The sequence below is a fragment of the Leptonychotes weddellii genome, chromosome 12, assembly GCF_054177405.1.
Source record: "Leptonychotes weddellii isolate Sample4059 chromosome 12, ASM5417740v2, whole genome shotgun sequence".
Taxonomy (NCBI): Eukaryota; Metazoa; Chordata; class Mammalia; order Carnivora; family Phocidae; genus Leptonychotes; species Leptonychotes weddellii.
In genome coordinates, this window is record NC_138380.1 from 14457069 (window position 1) to 14470766 (window position 13698).

The following is a 13698-nucleotide window of genomic DNA, read 5'->3' on the forward strand; positions in this document are numbered from 1 at the left end:
AAGTAATGATCTGTTTTTTGTCACTATATAAATTTGCATTTTCTAGAATTTTATGAAAATGGAATTGTACAGTACATATTATTTTTTTGAATAACTTCCTTTACTCAGCACAATTTTGAAATTCATACATGTTGCATGTATCAATTATTTTTTCTTTGTTTATGCTTAGTAGGATAACATATGGGTATGCCACAGTTTATTTACCAGTTTACTTGTTGATGGACATTTGGGTTGTTTCCAGTTTGGCTATTAGAAATAAGTAAGCTTCTATGAATATTTGTGTATAAGTCTTTGTGTAGCCCTAAGTTTTCATGTCTCTTGGGAGAATGACCAATTAGTAGAGTCGTTGGTTTGTATGGTAGATATGTTTGAATTCTTAAGAAACTGCCAAAATGACTTCCAACGTGCTTGTAATCAGAAGATTAAGAGAGTTAAAGTTACTCAACATTTTTCCAACACTTGCTATGGTCAGTCTTTAAGTCACTTGAGGGAGTATATAGGGGTATCACATTGAGGTTTTCCCAATAACATCGAACATCTTTCGTGCAGTTATTTGCCATTTGTATATCTTCTTTGAAAAGTGTTCAATTCTTTTGCCCATATTTTTATTGGATTTTCTTATTGTTACTGAGTTGTAATTTTTTTTTATATAGTCTAGATAAACATCCTTTGGTAGATACATATTTTGCAAATATATAGTTATATAATTGGTATTTGTATATTGATCTGGTATCCTGCAACATTACTGAACTCGCTTGTTAGTCCTGGTAGCTTTTTGGGGTAATTCCATTGAATTGTGAATAGAATCCTGCTCCTTGCAGGCTCTTGGGTAATTCTAGGTTCTTGAGTTGAGAAACCCGGTACAGCCTTTGAGGTACAATTAAGATTTACTGGATAAAGATTTTCCATAAATTCTTTGCAATCAAAAGTAATAATCAGTTCCTTTTCTGGTATGGATTTAATAGTCTGTGAGTACAGATTTAATAGTCTGTGACAGACCCATCAACAAATTTAGGTCCCTCTTCAAGTCTCACTTCCCAGGTGGGCACTTTCATTAGGTGTTTGACTTTTGGCAAATGTAGAAGAGCTTCTTCTCTGAGTTGGTGCTCAATGTTGCCCTGAGAATTCTCTGTCTCACACAGCCATACGATATTTATTCTTTACCTCCCCAAAATACACAATATTGTTGGATAATCTTCATTCGCTTAGTGGTATATTAGTGAACATGAAAATCTGCATGCTATTTTGTTGGTTATGTTTTTTTGATTTTTATTATTTATTTATTTGAGAGAGAGAGAATGAGAGACAGAGAGCATGAGAGGGAGGAAGGTCAGAGGGAGAAGCAGACTCCCTGCCGAGCAGGGAGCCCGATGCGGAACTTGATCCCGGGACTCCAGGATCATGACCTGAGCAGAAGGCAGTCGCTTAACCAACTGAGCCACCCAGGCGCCCCTGGTTATGTTTTTAATTGAGTCACTTCATGTGGACAAATAAAGCCACCAGCTCTTAGAGATCCCATCTGAACTCAGTAGTTAATTAAGCTGTACTGACCTGTTGAGAAGAGTATGAAAACATGGTAGTGATCTTGATAGAAATACCTTTTTACTTGAAACTGAAATTTATACTTTTTTTTTTTCTTCTATATCTGTTATGTGGCTGATGCTTGATTTTTGACTGTTAAACCCACCTTGCATTTTTGGGAACAAACCCAGCATAATTCCTGGTTGATTTTGGTGGTACATTGTTTAGGAATTTTTTCATTTCTGTTCATAAGAAGGGCCTGCTCTTTTACTTCCTCATTTTCCTGGTCTGGTCTTGACATGAAGGTTATATGGCCACATAATATCAGTTAATGAATATTCTTTATTCTTCTTATTCTCTGGGAGAGTTGTGTAAGGTTGGAATGAACTGTCTTTGATTGCTTTGTGGATATTGCTTTTTTATTTAACCTAAGGAGACTTTATACTCTTTTTTTTTTTAAGTAACATGAAAGTTGCAATAAATCTCTGCATATGGGTGTGTCCATGAAACCACTGCTCAGATCAAGGTCAAGAATATGTGGTTGCTTTGCTGAGCTAGGCTGAATGAGTATGTTTTCAGGCCACATGGGGCATTTGTTTATGACTTGTTAGTACTATTGAGAAATTAACTCAGTTCATCAATACAGATGACTTTCTTTTGATTTTTACAGCCCCAAATTGAGAAGTGTCCTTTCAACTATTCAGAAGAGATTTTGGGAGAACATTAGACATTCTTCTTTTATCATAAACACATTTGCTTTTAGTTCTAGCATTTTTGTATCTCACACAAAATATGGTATATACTTTTATTGCCTTGGTCTCTATAATGAGTTAATAATCTTGTAGGGTTCATGAGCTCAGGTATAATTCACATCTGTGTCTCCCTTATAACATAGCCTATTATCTTACATGTAACAGGTGGTCACTAAATATTTACTGATAATAATTAGGATTTCAAATCTCTGCCTGCTGTGACTCCAGCTTAGCTACACTACACTTTCTTCTTTTTTACTACAAAACTACAGTAAACTATAGCTTGTAAATTGAACTATTTACTTAAATTGGTCTCTTGATTTCCCACCTAAAACTTTAGCTACTTTTATTTCTCTCACTGGAATCCTCTTGTTCCAGATTTACTTATCGGAATCCAAACCATCTTAAAAGATCATATTGCCACCCTGTTTTTTAAGCTGTCCCTGGTATCCTTTCATAAAGATACACTCTCTTCCACTATCTTCCTCTAAGAACCACTGGAGCTACCACTGATGGAGAGCCTAAGGTGCCTGTCATATTATATCTGTTATCTCATTGTAATCTTCAAACAGATGGTAAGCCTACATAGTAAGTTTCCATAAAGGAGGATATTGAGTGTAAAAGATTGACTACTTTGTCCAGATCACTGATATAATAAACAATGGAGTCAATGTGGAGGAAATCTTGCTGACTCCAAAGCCTCTTCTCTTTCCATAGTATTAAAACAAAATTTTTGTTGCCATATGACTTTCCTGTTATATCATCCTCATAATTATGATCATACTTGTTAGACTATGTGTTTGATCTTTGATAAGAGGATAAAATCCTGTCAAATTCTTGTAAAGTATGGAATAGTTGAAACATACACTTGTAAAATTTCTATTTTTGCATACAGGAATTACATAAATTCCTCTCAATACCACAAGCAAGGTATTTTGCATACTCAAAATATATTTAATATTTCCATCACCATATTTGAGACATCTGTTCAGTTCTGCTTTTTAAACAAATAGTTTTGTATTATTGGCATATCCCCTCCAGTATAGACATGAGATTGGCTAGACAGGTGATGATTAAATTCATTTTTCATTTTTGACTAATGAAACTTACAAGGAAACCAATGAGGAAAGTTGTGAAAGAAGAGCTGCTCTAGCCAAAGCGGAGATAAATGTGAGGGACATGGGAAGCTTCAGCTGACCTGCTCAGGATGCACTTAACACCTTGCACCAGCCTTTGATGCCTCTCTGTGGAAACCCCAGTGCTGTAAAAAAATCACTGCTTTAGCCCAGTGATTCTTTTTCCTAAAGAAAATCAGAAGGGGTGTGTGTGGGGGGGGGGGGTTTGAGTCTTAGATCTTATTCTTGACTCCCAATTATAGTACCTTTGTAATAAACCTCCCAAAATGAAGTCCCTAAAACATCTGGAAATTGATAAACAACAACAAAAAAACACAGCCCAAAGAGTAATCACATAAAGAGTGTCTGGATGGACTGTTGAGTGTGGTGGTTGACCCCTTGGCAGTGACCTACAGTTTCAGCCATGTTTGTACAACAAGCAGCCTTTCCTCACTCTGTGATCTTCCCTTGCTTCTCTTTTCCAGACTACTGAGTGACTCTGTCTATGTTCCTCTCTCACAGCTCCCAGGATGTACTCATTTCCTTCTCCTCCTCTTGAGGTCCATCCATTGCTACCTGCTACCGTATACTCTATATTCTAATCACTTTTCACCCCTGTAGATATTAACAAACATCTTCACACATTTGCTTATGTGGTTTCTTCTGCCTGAAGTTCCCTTCTTTGCCTCCTTTCTTAGAAGACTTCAACTACTTTTTTTTTTTTTTTTCCAAAAAACAGACAAAAATGCTCCAACCCTCTACCTCATTCAGTCTTGCTAAGCAAAATTATTACTTGGGCCTATGCGCTCAGATAGCACTGTGTGTATAATTTTTCCATATTATTTACCACAGTGAATCATCGTACTTATCTCTCTTTTCTCCCAGTTAGAACTCTTTTGAGGAAGGGCTGTATCATGTTCATTTCTCATATTCCCATGCCTAGCACAGACCCGGCCCTTAGCAGGTGCTCTAAAAAATTGGCAAATAGATATCTAACAAAAATGTCCTAAAATATCACACTTCTTCAGCAGGTGCCACCATGCCATAAAAATATTTTGGCCTGAAAGTTCCCTGTATTTGCATTGAGTTATGCAAAATTAAATGAATGCCCTACTTTATCAATCTAATTGATATGCACTTAGTTAAAATCAAAGGTGGAACGCTGTTGAATTTAGTTCTCTGCTGTGAGCAGAGTACACCTGAAGTTATGCATGTATGTGCTTGGGACGCATTCTTTTCAAGGCTTAGTATTTAAGACAGCTTAACAAGGCCAAAATGAAGGGCTGATTTAGTAACAGCTTTCATTATAAACATAATGCCTATTTATGTGAGACTTTAGGAATGATCAAACCATTTGAGAATAAATCAGTATGATGATTTTAGACTTGAAGAAAAGTTACTGAAAATAAAGGGAACATATAAATAAGGAAAAATAAAATTAAAACACTAAATTCCCAGGGTGCCTGGGTGGCTCAGTCGCTTAAGCTTCTGCCAACAGCTAAGGTCCTGATCCCAGGGTCCTGGGATTGGCCCCATGTTGGGCTCCCTGCTCCGTGGGGAGCCTGCCTCTCCCCTCCTTCCTGCTCCCTGCTCGTGCTCTCTCTTTCTCTCTCAAATGAATAAATAAAATCTTTAAAAAACCCCCAAAAACCACTAAATTCCCCCCATAGAAACAAATCTCTCTCAAATGTAGGAGACAGAAGAAATCACCATTATTAAGTACAGCTATAATGTGGAAAGATAAATTTACAATGGTGTATCTGTCTAGCTGACCCTTTGTAACTTTAGAAGTCAACTACCTCTAATGAATACTCTGCATTTCACAAGCAAGGTGGAGAAAGCTGACTTAACTAAAGAATAATAAACTACTCCAAAATCAAGGGTCTTGAGCTGTTTAAGGAACACATGAATTCAAATGTGTTTTTGTTACTATTGCACCTAGATAACACCCGGTGCGCAGCACATCTCCTGGGATGTCTTTACATTTCTGGGTGTTTCCCCAGCCCAGCCTTAGTATGATCTCAGTGGCCAGAACCTACTGCTCTTCTCCAGAGGTCTGCTGTCTTGGGAGAGAAGACAATTAGCAAACACAAATAAAGACGTAATACAGCCAACATGGATTTGTGCCAAGGAAAATGTAAAGCCAGGTGAGGGAACCATCCATGTGTGAAATTGGTGTCATTTTAGGAAGTGGCGTGAGTTATCCTACTGGACACCGGGCTATTTTTTTCTTATTTATGTGATTCTCTTCATTCATTTAACAAATATATCAGTGACATCTCTGTGTCAAACACTCTTCTAAACTTTATAAATGAACGTAAGGAAAAGATAGTGTCCTGTCCCTTAAAAGGTTTATGGATTCCTGGAGGAAAATGCATACAGTTTGTGTACACACACAATTATATACACAAATACACAAACATAGTCTCAATCACACATGCACACACTGAAAGTTATACTAGATGTTAAGGCTTTTTTTTTTTTTTTTTTTTTTTTTAAGGAGGCTCCACACCCAGCGTGGAGCCCAATGCTTGGCTCGAACTCACTGCCCTGAGATCAAGAATCGGACGCTTAAACTGACTGAGCCACCTAGGCACCCCTGGTGTTAAGACTTTTGATAGAACTTCAGCATTAGAGGATATTCTGTCAGTCATTCTAATAGGACCTCAAAAGGGTCATGGCTTGTATCATTGGCAGTTTTCCAAAGATGAGCATTTACTTCCTGGCTGGTGTGTGGGAGTGAGTCAACTAGCTAGCCAGGAACCTGAGGAAAATCCATTGACTGCTCAGTGACTACAGTTTTTTTTAATTCTCTACGTGCTTTGTGCATTACAATTAGAATGTATCTTTTTGTTTTGTTTTTTAAGAAAGGAATAATTGTAAGAGAGAGTCAATTGCTAGTAATGGTAACAAAAGAAAAGTCAAAGGGGCCTTGCCAAGTGATGGTTACTAAATATAATGGTGTAGTGGGCTCGTATTTTTCAGTTTTATATGCTTTGGTTTATAGAGTCAGTAATATGCCACTTTTACATTCAGGGTTTGCAAGTGAGCAGAGCCTAAGGATTGGACATGGCACAGTGAGCTCCCAAGATAAAGAGGACAATGTTGCCTTGACAAAGGCTTCGTTGAAGGTGAAATCTCTTATGGCAAACCTTGGGAGGTGATAAGAGTTTGCTAGGTAGAGAGATGTGGGAAAGAACTAGTTGTGTGGGATGGCAGGAGCAAAGGATCAGTTGACTGAAACAGTGTTTTTGAGTTTAGAGAATTAGAAGTCCTTCTTTCTGGCTAAAGACACATGGATTGGGTGCAGGAGGGAGAGCATAAGTGAAAGGAATTCCTGTGAGAAAGAAAGATTTGCAAATGTTCTAGATATTCTGTCTACACCTTGGCTTTACGGGAGTATAGATCAGAAGGAAGCAAGAAAGGCCACTTCGTGCTAGAAGGTAAATTACAAGATAGTACAGTCAGCTGTGAGGAGGAGAATTGGATTGCCATTTTTGCCCAGTGGAAATTCAGTGGTTTACCTTCTATTCTAGGAAATCCCACCCAAAAATGCCAGTTCGTTGTCCTAATACCGTTAAGGATGAAGGGGAAAGGGGGCTGCAACAGAAGTTAAGAAAGTCTACTGACAGAAGGCTCTGTGGGTCTGCCATGTGCCAGGTAGTGTGGTGCTAACTTTTCATGCATCCTCTCTCACCTCAAAACATGGTGAGACAGGCTTTATAGCCATGACTCCAGCTAAAGATAGTAAGTTCCAGAGAAATTAAATGTAGGGCTTCATTACCTAGCCAGAGCTGGGATTCTAACTGAGGGCTGACTTACTACAAAACCCTTACTTAGTCCTCTGTATCAGATTGCAGCAGACAGATACGAAAAGGATTAAGAGGAAACTAGAATATTCTAAAACTCTAAAAGTCGATCTCCAGTTGCTTTTGATTATAACAAATGAAAGCAGTGAAGGAATAATACAACTAACCCAAGTCGCTTTTGAACTCATGTGGCTCCAAAAAATAGTTGAATAAGCATGCCTTCACATCACTGTCATATTATGAAGGGTAGCCAAATCGATTTCCATTGAATACTTGCTTCAGTTTATTGATTTTTTTTTTCCTTTCTCATCCCTGAATGTTTTTGTGTATTTAGAGTTGAATTTGAAGTAGAAACCCATTTTCAAGAAACCTACACATCCCTGTAAAGATTAATAAGGGTCATAGGTGAGAAGGCTACGTGGTTTTAGTCCAAATGGGTTTCCTGCTATATTACCAAGTCAGAAAACAGGAGAAAAGAACACTGTGGGATATCATGTTTAAATTAAATAAACAGTGGTCATTATTTTTCTTGGGAAAGGTAAACATTTCTTAAAACAATGATTTGGTTTGTTTTATTTTTTGAAATATGAGATATTCATACAGATTATATGCTGGTAAGATTTCAGGTTTGACTGGGCTGCTTACTAGTAAGTCAGTAGGAGTGAGAAATGGTTGATTGTTGGTCAAACCATAAGTGGACCCAGAAACTGTAGCAGAGTGGAGAGAACAAGATCAGTGAAGAGGATCAGATGGCTAATTATTGAATTCCAGAAGAATTATAAAAGCTTATTAATACTATTCCATCTCAGAAGACAGTAATGAGTAGGGAAAATGATAACTAGGGGCCTTGATGCAAAATATTTATCAGTAAGAGATACCATATTCTTCTGGCTCTTTCTCGGTCATCTATAACCACCCTACCTAACTAGTCCTCTTCGACTCAGTTTATCATGTCACCTTTTTATTTTAGTCATAAAATTTACCACAGTCAGAAATTACCTTATTTACTTGCCTATTTGTTTGTGTTATCTTCTGACCTTGCCCACTAAGTGTAAGCACCACGGGGTCAATACTCTGGTCCATGTTCCTCAACTCCTTGTCACCACTGCCTAGACCAACCTATGCTATGAAGGATGCAACTCTTACATACACAGAATTTTTGAATAATTGAGTAAATGGATACACCATTTGTGATACTTCAAGTATTAGTTAATATTAACATAACATTTATAAAGTACTTAAAACAGGTCCTTGCACATAATACAATACATGCTTGTTAACTAAACGAATATCTTCCTGACTAATACGAGCTGACCAATCTCCCTCATTCTAAATTAAAGTCACTTCTGATAAAAGAACATAGACATTTAATTCTATGACTGCAATCATCTAGAACATGATTAACAGTTAATGCTCTGTAACAGAATTTTTTTTTTTTTTAATATTTTATTTATTTGACAGAGACACAGCGAGAGAGGGAACACAAGCAGGGGGAGGGGAGAGGGAGAAGCAGGCTTCCCGCGGAACAGGGAGCCCGATGCGGGGCTCGATCCCAGGACCCTGCGATCATGACCTGAGCCGAAGGCAGACGCTTAATGACTGAGCCACCGGCACCCCTGTAACAGAATTTCTGACCATCAGTGGTTTTGTTTGCTTTATGGGGAACCTAAAGGAAATTAAATCTTTGGCCTTAACTGAATCCCTGTCTTTGGTTTACCTTTAAGAAAGAGAAATGCAGAATAGTTGTCCTTCCCTTATACTTCATGACATTTTGTAGTTCTTATCAGAATATAGTGAACCATAATTGGCTATTTGACAGTATAAACTTTATTGGAGTGCAAGCTTCATGAGAACAACCAAAAACTTATCACTGGTCATTGTTGTATCCTGAGAATATAGCTCAATGGCTGGCATAATAGGTGTCCCAAAAATGTTTAATGAAATAATGTGCTAATGTGGGGAGGAAGGAGGTATCAGGATATTTTTGAAATCTTCCTCAATCCTCACATAAATACAGACAGGGCAGCTTTACAGATAACAAAACTACAACCTAAGGACAAGGTTTAAAGCAACACTCAGGATAGATTTTTTATTTATTATTATTTCTCACAGCTCTGGAGGCTTCAAGTCCAAGATCAGGGTGCCAGGATCACTGGGTTCTGGGTCACAGACTGCCAGCTTTTCATTGTAACCTCACACAGAGAGTAGAGACAGGAAGAAAACTCTCCCAGGACTCTTATAAGGGCACAGATCCCATTCTACCCTCATGACCTCATTGGATCCTTATTCCCTCCCAAAGGCCCCACCTCCCTAGAACCATGCGGATGAGGAGCGGTAGGGCTTCAACATACGAGTTTTGGGGGGCTGCAAATATTCAGTCCATACTAGTCCACCAGTAATCACTGAGTAGTACCCATTGCTGTTACCATCACAAAAGAGCCAAACACAAATATTATGCAGCTCCTGGTGAAACAGCAAAGTGCCACTTACAGTCTCGCCAAACGGGTAACACCTGAGTCCGATTAAGCCTCTGCATCCAGCTGCCAATTTGCAGCTGAACAAAGGAATGTTGAAATTCACCGTGAAATTGCAATCATCAAAATCCAGAATGTGGGATACTGCTGATTAAATGGCCTGGTTCTTGTAAAAAGTGAAAAGCAAGAAAAGGGAACAAAAGGGGCTGGAGGATAATCCTGTGTAATAAAAGCAATTTAAAAGACATCAGTTTTTAAAATTAGATGTGTCTAAGGAAGCTCACTCGAATCAAAGCCTCAAGAAGTGCAAAGAAGTAATTACTGCCTATTAGTATTGGAGGTACAGAGCAATAATGGGGGTGGGGAACATGGTAAAGCCTTTGGATATGAGTGGAAAATTAATTTATCTTATAATTCACTAAGTTATATGTTTGCTTTGTGTGGTTTTCTATACCTTGTGTTTTATTTTACAATAAAAAAGGTAAAAAACTATTTCCCAGGAGTTTGGGCAAATAGATCACAAAAAGCCTAGAAAGGCCTAGTGATGTGTAATACATGGTACAGAAACATCACACATCACTCACTGATGACTCTGAGTATGTAACTATGTATACACTGATTACCTATGACTCTGCTTTAGATTCTGGCTGTGGTCTCAAGCCCAACTTCTTCAGTAAATTTCATATCCCCTGGCTTAGACAAAGGATGGAGAAATCAGTTGAGCATGCATATTAATTCCTCTGTTTGATATCATGTTTTGGTGATATTTTTCACTAGCAAAAGGTTTACTGAGCAGCTACTATGGGCTGGGGCCCTGGCCTAGGTATTTAAAACAGGAAGAGGGGATTGGAATGGTTTTTCCAACCAGAGGGCATAAAGTACGTTGCAAAGTGAGATTTGTTTCCCCCCATTTCATACAAATTTAATTGCGCTGACATGTTCCCTAATTCTCAACATGGAACCTCTTGACTTCCATGAACTTCAGAAAAATACTGGGGTTAAAGGGCCTTGAGTTTATTTTAACCTAAGAAGTCAAAGGGCAGAATGAATTTATGCCCTGATAATGCTGAACAAGTCTTTAGTTGACAATCAAATCATCCCTCTCTCTCTTTTTCTGTTTCATTGTTTTGTGTTTTGCTTTTGAATAATATTAGATAGTTCAAAGCATGATGCCTGTTATTTCTCAGTAAAAAGCAGTATTATCGTTTTGTAATACAAATATTGAATCGGTATGCTGGACACCTAAAACTCATATAATGCTATATGTCAATATACCTCAATTTAAAAAACTGAAGAGAAGTATTTCCTTGTAGTAAGTAAGATGAGTGTAAGGATGAATTAACTTTATTCAGCAACTAATAATACATTTCTTCATATTCTGGATTGGCTGTATGTCTACATCTTCATTTTCAGAGCAAGCCTCTCAAGTAGTTGTTATAAACACTCCCACTTTGCAGATGTCAAAACAGAAGTGCCAATGGTTGTGATTTGCCTGAGGACATCCCCCAAATTAGGTGGTGGAGCTGAAGTTTGAGCCAAGGCTTCTGTCTCAGGGTCCCACGTTTGTCCTTCCGAACAGATCGCTAAGGGGCCAATTCGATTCCAGCATCCTTGTCTTGTGTTTACCCAGAGGCTGATTGCCTTTTAAAATTCTAGATCCTATTAAAATGCCAAAGGAAGGGGAGCTCTCTTTTTCCTTCTCCTCAGCTTTTTCTCCAGGGAAGGGACGAGGATTTAGTAAACTAATGCTTTTCCATTGAGTTAGTTTCTTTAACTTTAATTTCCTTTAATCTCTGAGCTTTAGACTTATTAGTGATTGAGATGAACTCAACAGGAATTTCCAGACACCACGATCCATCTATGGCAGTTTTCCAGTTGACCGTTCAACCCGATGAAATTCAATCTGTCAGGGCAAGCAAAACGAAGAATGGCAGTAAGAGGAGGTGAAGATAAGGAAATGATTCAGAAGAACAGCCGATTTAGCAAGTCTTCTTCTTCCCCTGTTTTATTTCCTTCAGTGCAAAAAATTAGCCATGATCAAGGTCCTTGCCTCTGTTCATCTAGCACGCCCCTGGAGAGCGGACAGGGTTAAACTATTTACAGAGAGAACTTCTGCCTTTACTTGATGCTGAGGACAAATAAACAATCAGCTATGCAAATACCACAAGCAGGGGAACTGTTAGCTACACAAGTACTAATTACTCAAGTATTTACTACAGCAACAGAGGCATCAGCGTGCTAATTGGGCATTGTTGGGGAACACTTGAATTTGGGGATAATTTTAATCCTCCCTTTCCTAAAACCCCTTACTCTCTTAAATAATCTTTGTTCGTTTTCACCAGCCAGAAAAATCGAAGCTATCAGAATATAGGCTCAAGCAGGATAGCAAGCAAAGCGGGAGGAACGGGAGAAGGAGGTGAGAAGGAGAAAGATATACTCCCACTCAACCCCATTGATGATGGCACATGGTACACAGGCGACTTTCTGTGCACGGGGACTAGGGTGCATTTTTCCTTAGTGCATCTACAACTGAAATGCACCGTTCATCCACTTCTTCAGGCTCTGAATTGTTCTGAATTAATATCAGAAGCAGAGAGGGCACGTTTCCATTCTAACTCTCCAACTTTCATCCACTTCCTCTCTCTCCTTTCCTCCTGTCAGCTCCCACTATGGGTAAGATAATCCCATGACTCAAAACAAGTGTATCCTTAGGACATTCTGGTCTGGGTGAGGTTTTTTTTTCCCTTGAAATTATAAGTGAATTTAACTTGAGTAAGAGAAGCTTTTTGAAAATAAATATAAAAGTAAGAACTTAGCAGTGTAAAACTAGAAATGCTGAGGTTAAAATTAGCCAGTGACAGCACCTTTCTATTAATAACTGTGCCTGCCTAGATGGCCAAGGTTCTTCAGAGGGGCTCCAAGGGCATTACAAGGATCAGCCCATTGCGTGGTCAGAAAGTTCACTCATGAGCTGTGCTTTCTCAGTGGGAACTTCTGAATTCTCAAAGGACTCTAAATCACAATGTAAATGCTTCAGGTGTTCGTAGGTAATTGTTAAATGCAAAGGCAAATTCTAAGTTGGAAAGAAATACATTAAAAGTTTTGAATTTAAAAGTTAATTTACCCTTTAAGAAAACTCAAATGAGGGCACCTGGAAGGCTCAGCCAGTTGAGCATCTGACTCTTGGTTTTGGCTCAGGTCATGATCTCATGGGTCCTGAGATTGAGCCCCGCATTGGGCTCTGTGCTCAGCAGGGAGTCTGCTTGAAGATTCTCTTCCTCTGCCCCTCCCCCCACTTGCACGCTTGTATGCAGACTCTCAGTCTCTCAAATAAATAAATCCTTAAAAAAAAGAAAACTCAAATGAAAACTCCCTGCCTCTGAAGTGGTTAGTCACTGAGAGTAGGTTTTCAGACAGCCTTTGGAGAAAACAACAGAACACCTCCACTTTGATTCACTTCACCCCTAATAATTTTACGTGATGTTCAAATATATGAGAATGTATAGCGGTATAGAGGCACCAGGGTGGTCAACTCTAAGAAGTCTTGCCAGCCAGGAAGTCTAGACTGGCTCCTCATATCATTCATGCCCAAGGAAAGGCACGGGAGAAGTCTCAGAATCAACAGGAACGTTCCTCTGTGACCATCAGTGAGGTACAGTTACAAAAATTTAGCATTAGGAGGATTAACAAAGCATCCGGTATTAGATTTTAGAAAGTGATGGAGATGGTGAGTAGCTAGTTAGGACTTAAGAATCAGTGAAAGGACCAAATGACCAAAATACTCATTTTAATTAGTAAACGAAATAGGCTTCATTTATACCATGGAATCCAAAGTCATCAATTGAAAAAAAATAAAGAATGGCACTCCCATGACATAGAAAGGGAGACAAATTTACTGACAAGGATGTCACTTCATAGATGATTTTGAACAAGGGAAATTATAGAACAGAATGTGTGTGTGTGTGCGTGTGTGAGAGAGAGAGAGAGGTTTTATTGTGAGAGAGGTTTTATTCACACTCAAGGGAAT

At 38.6% G+C, this 13698-nt stretch overlaps 1 protein-coding gene across 2 annotated transcripts in view; it reads left to right on the forward strand.

Annotated features, from left to right (window-relative positions):
• Nucleotides 1–13698, forward strand: part of PTN (pleiotrophin) — an 88848-nt gene that overhangs the window by 54040 nt on the left and 21110 nt on the right. The gene's annotated exons all lie outside the window — the stretch shown is intronic.